General features: G+C 39.2%; 1 protein-coding gene across 1 annotated transcript in view; it reads left to right on the top strand.

Moving 5' to 3' along the window:
• Nucleotides 1–37: 37 nt before the first annotated feature.
• Nucleotides 38–8,151, top strand: part of ATXN7 (ataxin 7) — a 144,188-nt gene continuing 136,074 nt past the window's right edge. The window contains exon 1 of the mRNA XM_053930301.1: nucleotides 38–128. The gene's annotated coding sequence lies outside the window, so the exon portion shown is untranslated. The remainder of the gene's footprint in view (nucleotides 129–8,151) is intronic.

Below are 8,151 nucleotides of genomic sequence, written 5' to 3'. Positions count from 1 at the left end.
GCCGGCACGTGTGGGAGCCTAGTCAAGCGGGCGGCGGCCCTAGCTGCAGCCCAGTCCCCGCCGCCCCCCCGCCGCCCCCGCCTGGCCCACGCCCAGAGGCCGCCCCGGAGGCCAACGCCAGCAGCCAGGTGAGCTCTCTGGGCGCGTCTGTGCGGCTGGGGCTGCGAGCCGCCGGAGGTCCGGGCCCTGCGCCTTCCGGGGAAAGGAGACTGCGGCGCCGGCCGCCCCTTCTGTGCTGCCACTGCTGGGGGTGTGCTTGTTCCCTCGGGGGTGGGGAGGGCGACGAGGGCTCCTGGATTCAGCTGAGCCTGGGAGTCGTGGAATAAGGGGAGCGACGCGAGGGTCCCGGGAAGTTAGCGTCCACGCGTGCACGGGAGGGTCTCGAATGCGCACAGTCGTGACTAGCGCGGCCGGCGACCGAGAAAGGCCCTGCGTCCAGGTGGCGCGGAACGGGCTCGAGCGGCCGCCTCTACTCCCCGGATCGTCGGCGGGTGCTGGGAAAAGGGGAAGGAGAAACTTGGCGACCTCCGAAAGGAGCTCGCTGCACGACTGAGAGCGTCCGGTCTGCCGTCCTACCCAGCGTCGGGGTCCTGTCGCTGATCAGGGATGGGGTGCTTTTTATTCAGTTTTCTCTTTGGTATTTCAAAAAATGTCTTTGTGACTGTTCTCTCCTTAAGGGGAAGTTGAAAGTGAAGGCGGGGGGAGATACTTAATGAGAAACGTTGCCTTGTGTGTAGAGTTACACATTTCCGGAACACACTGCAAATTATATTGACATCTCTTCCCAAAAATCACTTTGATTCAGTTTCGTTGAGTTTCTCCCAAAGGACAACCTTTAGGTGATGAGAGGTCGAGGAGAAGCAAGAGCCACTACAACTGGTTTTATCTCCAGTGAGATAGACTCAGCTAACCATAACAGCCTGTCTGAGTTTCGAACCGAGGTTTGATATTTTATTGGGCGAGGAATTATTTTCCAATTTTCCTGTCTCCCAAGTATCCTGCCTCTTCATTTCTGGGATGAAGCAGTTATGTAGGATGGATCTGGTTGTTCCAGTTTCCTTTCTCAAGTTTGGTTCATTCTCCCTGTTTCTCTCAGGTCTCAAAAGGGAAGAGTTGTCAATGAAAGTGAAGTGTGTTTAACCTCTAATTAGAAACCAGTATATGTGAAATTTTATTCATATATATGAGGTCGGAAATTTCAGTAATGCTCTTGAACAGTACTTTGAAGAGTTAGCATCTTTGACTTTTGGCACAGGGGCCAAAAAAAAGTTACTTTGAGCAAAGATTCTAAGGTATAACTGTCTCTCCCCCAGGGTGGGAATCCTCCCCTGGCTTAATAATATTGGCCTGAATACTTGCTGCCCTCCGCTTAAGTTGCTGCTCCTTTTCTTGGTTTTAGAAGAAGAGAAGATACTCTTAACTAAAATAATTACTTAAAATCTTAAGTACTACACATTATAAATCAAAAGTATCAATTGATTATCTGTATATTCCTAGTGGCACTTTGGTGGGCATCATTATTATTTAAAAGGTAATTGTCAAGTGGTAAAATGAAGTTCTTGTTTAAGTTACTTGATAACTAGTCCTATTGTGATGCTGATTTGAAACAGTGTCTAGTGATTCAAAATAATCTTTAATGTTTATAGACAGGTATCGCTGTCCCCTGCAATTAAATTTTCATGAGACGTTCTATTCATAGATGGAATCCTGGCTGCTTTTGTAAGGTCCTTTTGTAACTTACAACATGTTGAACAGTGCTAGAAATGTTCTAAAGTAATAGTTGACCAAGAGAAATAAGAAAACCTTTAGAGTTTGAGATATATCTGAAAATAAACATTTCTGAAACTTCTTGACTCAAGTGATGGGAAACATCAAAATTTGAGCGTTTATGAACTTTTAAAAATCTACTTTGTCAGCCACATAATTTAACTCCCAATTGCATTGACACAGATCTATGTTGAATATTTAAGAATTATTTTAATGGACTTTTCTTTATATCATATATAGTGAAAGAATACCTTTTAGTAAATTTTAGAAATGGTGTCTTTTTCATGTGATTAGTAATAAATATATCAACATGTTCATGAATGTGAGAGTAGGAAGGACGCAAGCTCTACTAGGCCATATTAACATTTCTTTATTTTCCTGGGAAATCTCCAAGCAGAAGGAAGTAGAAGATTTTAAGCTATAACAAACTGATTTGGACCTTGGATTTATATGACCTTACATTTGGCAATTTACTCAAGTCATTAGATTCCTGGTATCTTTGACACTATGGGAGTCTATTTGAGAAAATTTGAGTGTTTATTTAATTTTAGCTTTCTGAAACCATAAAGGATGATGAGAGAACTAGGTTAATGGTCTTTACCCTGGTTCTTTGAAACGATGTAGGAATTTCTATAATATGTGTTCAGAGCAAGGGTTATCTTGAGGTCTGTGGACCTATAGGGTCCATTAATAGGCTTCAAGAGATTCCTGAAACCCCTATTGTTACCCAGACTTTTTGTGTATGTGTATTTTTCTGGGGAAAGGCCTATAGTTTTTGTTATAAAAGAGGATCAGGGCCTAAAAAAAGTTAAGATATGTATTTTTATTAAATAAAATGGGAGCTTGAATAATACTTAAGAGGAAAAAGTAGGAAAAGTAGATCTTTGTGTTCAATACTTGGCCTTTTAAAGTTTCTTTAGCCTAGTCATGTGGTCTGAGAGGTACAGAAAGACACTTCCATTTTGTTCCCACTGCAAATTGCTGCCTGTTAGTTGATAAACCACACACATAAAGGGCTTGACATGCCATCTTGAGTGCACTGTGTCTGTTTTTAAATTATATTTAAAAACTTAGAAGACAAAGATTTATGGTCTATCAGCAGAGACTTGACTCAGCAGAGCAGAGACTACCAGCCCCTGGAGCAAACATTTCATTCAACTCCACTTTCTTATTACTCTCCAGCAAATTTGAAATTTGACTGGGAGGCAATCACTCTATGAAAATGTGCTTGTGCCTTGGCAAGAGCAGGGCATGATGGAAAAAACATAGATTCTAAGTTAAAACAGTCAAGTTCAAATCTGGGTTCTTTCATTTACTATTGCTACTTAACTTGCCTGACCCTCGAGTTTCTTATCTGGGTAAAACTAATTTAGTAGAGATGTTGGGAGGCTGGCATGGAGTTTCTTATATAAAACTCCAAGCCCCTCATTTGTTCTACAGGAAGGATTTGGAAGCTAGATGTGGGTAACCATTTATAAACATTTGAATTAATGTGTAAAAACATGGTCTGTAGTACTGATGTACAGTATTTTTAAATAAGTATGGTGACAATATTAACAAATTGAAACATTTTTTAAAAATCAAGTTTTCAAAAATGACAGGATTTTGTCCTCGTATAGGGACATTTGGGGGAAAGTTGAGGGAAATTGTGGTACAGTTAACAAAGCTGAGGACATGGATGCTGGGCAGAAAGAAGCAATAGCCACCTACAAGCATATAGCTCTCTCAGGGTGAGATTCCATTTCAGTTTCGCTTTTCACCTGTAATTTAAATGAAAAATCTAAATTAAAAACCACACATGTGTTTTCCAGTCTGTCATCTCAAAAGAGGTTTGCTCACTCCATCCTTTATGGGATCCTCACCAGTACCCCAGGGATTTCATTAGTGGCAGTTAGACCTATAACTTTGGCTCTCTAATTCTGACGTCTTTAAAAGGCCTTCACAACTGCTACCTGTATCAATATTTCTCAATAGGGAAAGTGGAAGAACTGAATTGTATTAGGGTAATGACTGAAAAGTGAGAGATATATAAATAAAATGCTTATAATATCATGACCATAAAGATATAACTTGCTTCTAGTATTTCTGTGGTCTTTCCCTTTTCCTCTTGTCTGTTCATGGTGAGCATTCACGCCTTCTGTTTTCAAGTGGCTATGAACACAGCTTTAGACTCTTTGGTTTTGACAACCTTGGATTGACTTCCATTTCCTTAGCTTTCTGGTTGTGTTCAGCTTGAGCCAGTCAGCCTCGCTGAGTCTTGAAGAGATGACCATTAAATGAGATAATAAAAACAAAAGGCTTTGCTAAGTTCTAGGCTCCTAGTAAATGCTCAAAGGTGGTAGCCATTTTGAGGATGGTTTCATTCTCATCTTTGGAAGGAGATAGCTAATACATTCTTTCAAAGAGAAAACTTTTAATTATACCCATTCTTATATAAACCTTCTGGGACCATCCTACTTTCAATTCAGAAAAAGCCTTTCACATCTTTCTGATTTCCATGGGTGGGTACCCCTGCTTTATAAGACCTGTTAGACCGGTCCCATACACTTAACATTTGGGCTACATTCTCTGTTAGGCTGGCAATTAAATTCTGGGTATTTCAGGGGCCAAACCAACAAGAATACACAGGTTTGGAGCTGTGATTCATTCAAAACAACATGATTTTATGGCCCGGAACAGAGGTCAACAATCTTTCTGTAAAGGACAAGATAGTAAATATTTTCAAATTTGCAAGCTGCCCAGGTCTCTGTTGTACTTACTCAATTCCACCAGTGTATCTAGAAAACAGTCATAAACATAAGGGAATGGGCATGGCTGTGTTCCAGTAAAACATTGTGGACACTAACATTTAAATTTCATGAAATTTTATATGCCATGAAATATTTTACTTTTTCAACCATTTAAAAGTATAAAAGCCATTCTGGGGTCATGGTATATATAGGCAAGCAGCTGGATTTGACCCGTAGGCTGTGGTTTACCTAGAAAAATGTTAGACTCATCAGTCCTATAGGTTTGTGGCATCACCAAGCAACCCCCACCTTCCACACACACACACACTCACACACACACACAGCCATTTGCCACTTCAAGTATTTCATGCATAATCTAATGCTCCATCTCCCCATTAGGATGAAACTCAAGTAGGTTGGTTGTTACTACTTATAGTGTGTGGCCTTCTTAGCACACATATTATACTGTATGACTAGTGAATTTTATATATTGCTAAAAAAGTGCTCACCTTGCACAGTTTTTTGTAGAACTTGATGATTGAACCCTGTCCTGTGTGATGGCTTTGTAGGGAATCAGTGCCTTCAGAGATGCCCTGTGCTTCAAGTTCCATTTATTCTCCCCTAGCCCTGGAGGGGAAGTAATTGATACTAGGCCCTCAGGTTGCTAACTAGACACTTTTATGTTGAGGAAATTTGTATTCAGCCTCCCCACCCACTTTCTGCATGATGTTTGGTTAAATAAAGCACACAAAGATTCCTCTTGTTCTCTAACCCCCAGAGATTAGCTCCATGATTGGTGTGTACAGAGCATGTAGATGTGTATGTCTGTGTGTAATTTCATCTGGCCATCACTGAAGCTCTGCGGGATGCTGCTTTTAGTTTCACCTTTTTTCTCTTCATTGACCCTTCTCTCATGGCCATTGTATAGGGTGAAGATTTGGTGACCTGGTAATTGCTATAACTGATTGATATAGCCATTCCTTAACATTCTCTACTAATTTGCTTGTTTTGCAGCAAGAATGTTCTTTTTCAAGTTTATTGAAACATTATGCTGAAAATAAAACCAGAAGTTATTGAGTATTTTAGAATTTTCCCCTTCCAAATATAAACCTAATGTAATATTAGAGGCATGAATCAACATTTTAGCTATTTAGGAATAAGTTACAGTTTTTAAAAGTTGTTGCCATTTTATCTAGATATTAGAAATGTAAAATATGTTATTGCACTTAACATTTAAGGGTTTCCTTTTTTAAAAAGGTAAATATGGTACACATTTTCTGGATGACACTCTGGGCCATAAAAATGAAGGCATAAAATAAAATGGCAAGCCAACATCTAGGAAGTTTATCTTGAAGAAACCAACGGTTGGTCAAGTACGCATAGATGTATGAACCAGACTACTCACTGCCCCAATTTTTTTTTATAATAGAAAAACGTGGAAAGTAACCTAAATGCCTATTAATAAAGGGTTAAGTCAATTAGGGCCTACCAATACAGTGAACTACTATGCAGGCTTTAAAAAGGATGATGCAGGTTGATACTTATTGGTATGTAATGATACTCAGAAAAAAGCATAGCATTCGAATATGTATAATGTGTGGTGTATCTGAATATAATGTAGCTGAAAAGATATACTATACTTAATAATAGGTACTTGTTATTTCTAGGTAATAAGATTGTGGGTGATATTTTTAAAAACTTTTTCTCTTTTTTTTCTTATTTAGCATTTGCTTCTTTGATAATCAGGAAAAAATAAAGCTATTAAAGAATAAACATAGTAATTAAAAACGTCCCCTATTTGTGGCTAATTGAGCCGTCATTCCTTGAGATGACTAATTCCCTTCACTGTCTATGTTGTATTGAATAAGAAAGGAAACATACTTTCTTATACCTTTAAAACTGTTTTCTGTATTGCTGATAGGAATGTTGTTCAGACTCTTCCAAAAGGAAAGAAAAAATTCCACACAGGACTAAACAGTTTTCAGAAGAAACTCACTGAAAACACACACATTTATATTGATCGAGTAGTATGTTATACTTCAATTCTTGCTGTGGAAGTATTTTTCCCCCTGTTGAAATTCCTATAAAACCATAATGAATTCATGTGTAGAGGCATTATAGAGTAGTGTTTAAAATCATGAGCTCTATCACTTACTGTCTGTGTTACTTTACCCAGTAAAGGCCTCAGTGTCATCTCTAAAATGTGGGTAATACCTTGCTAAGTTGTTATGAAGATTAAAGGGGGCAAGTGCTTAGCAGAGTGCCAGATACTAAATAGTAACTAATGAGGAAGAAGTGGTAGAAGCAGTAGGGTATAGAATAATAACAGTAATGATAATGATAATATTGGTGTTGATAATTATAATATTGGCTAATATTTCTTCCCTTCTAGTCATAGGTTCACGTTAGGGTAGAGCCTTATTTGCCACATTCACTAGAGTAAACCCTCTAACCAGACCAGGTACCTTGACCAGGACACGTGTGTGGTCTAGTTTCACACAGTCATGTGCCTTTTACCCTGGTATCTCTGTGTAGTATCAAAAAGAAAGAAAAAAGAAAAAGTTCAGGTGCTCACAACTCACTGGCATGGAGTTGGTGCTACATAAGTATTTGTTGATTGGATGGGAACCTAAGTAAGCATTTCCTCTTGATAGTTTCTGATGAATATTTAAAAGAGGGTTTTGGTCATCTTTAAAGTATATGGAAGAAACCTTGGCTGGTGTGGCTCAGTGGATTGAGCACCAGACTGCAAACAAAAGGGTTGCCCGTTTGATTCCAGTCAGGGCACGTGCCTGGGTTGCAGGCCAGGTCCCCAGAAGGGGGTGCTTGAGAGGCAACCCCACGTTGATGTTTCTCTCTCTTTCTTTCTCCCTCCCTTCCCTTCTCTAAAAATAAATAAATAAAATCTTTTTAAAAATTAAGTATATGGAAGAAAATGCAGGCACAAAAACTGTTAAAGGAGAATCTCTTCGATTCCTAGTTTCTGAATAAATCATAGCAATTTTGTTTTATTTTTCTTCTCTTAGCCAGTTACCTTAAATTTCAATTTGACTATGTTTGCATCTGTATTCTTGTGGTATAACTATGATAATTTAGAAAATTTTTCACATGAGTTTTTTGGCTTTAAGAGCATGTTCAACTCCCTGCCTTATACCCCCAATTTCTGACAGAGATATATTTCAGTGTTTATATGGAATTGGAATCATTGACCTGGTCATGAAGATTGAGAAGTGTAACCACATTTGGTAATGACACAGTTATTTGACAACCTTGAGCTTTGAGTTTGTTCATAGGAAAATTTGGGAAATGCATGGAATTTTAAAAAATGTAGAAATATGACAATTCATGAAGCATGTCAGTTATCTATTGCTGAGTAGCAACAACCTTCTCCAAAACTTTGTGGCTTAAAACAATGAGCATTTATCTGCTCACAATTAGGGCAGGGCAGTTTCTTAGCTGGTCTTGCCTGGCCTGAGGTCTCTAATGTGGCTGTTGTTATTTGAAAGCTCCAATTGGAGCAGGTTGGTCTAGGGACCTCTAGTTGGGGCAGCTCATCAGAGCTCCACCTGATCTCATCTTCCAGCATCTGGAACAGATTTTCTCACCTGGAGGCACCTTATTATAAGAGGGTGACAGCTCAAAGGCCTTTTGAGGT

This window comes from Desmodus rotundus, chromosome 8 (genome assembly GCF_022682495.2).
Source record: "Desmodus rotundus isolate HL8 chromosome 8, HLdesRot8A.1, whole genome shotgun sequence".
Taxonomy (NCBI): Eukaryota; Metazoa; Chordata; class Mammalia; order Chiroptera; family Phyllostomidae; genus Desmodus; species Desmodus rotundus.
This window is presented reverse-complemented; position numbering and strand designations above follow the sequence as displayed.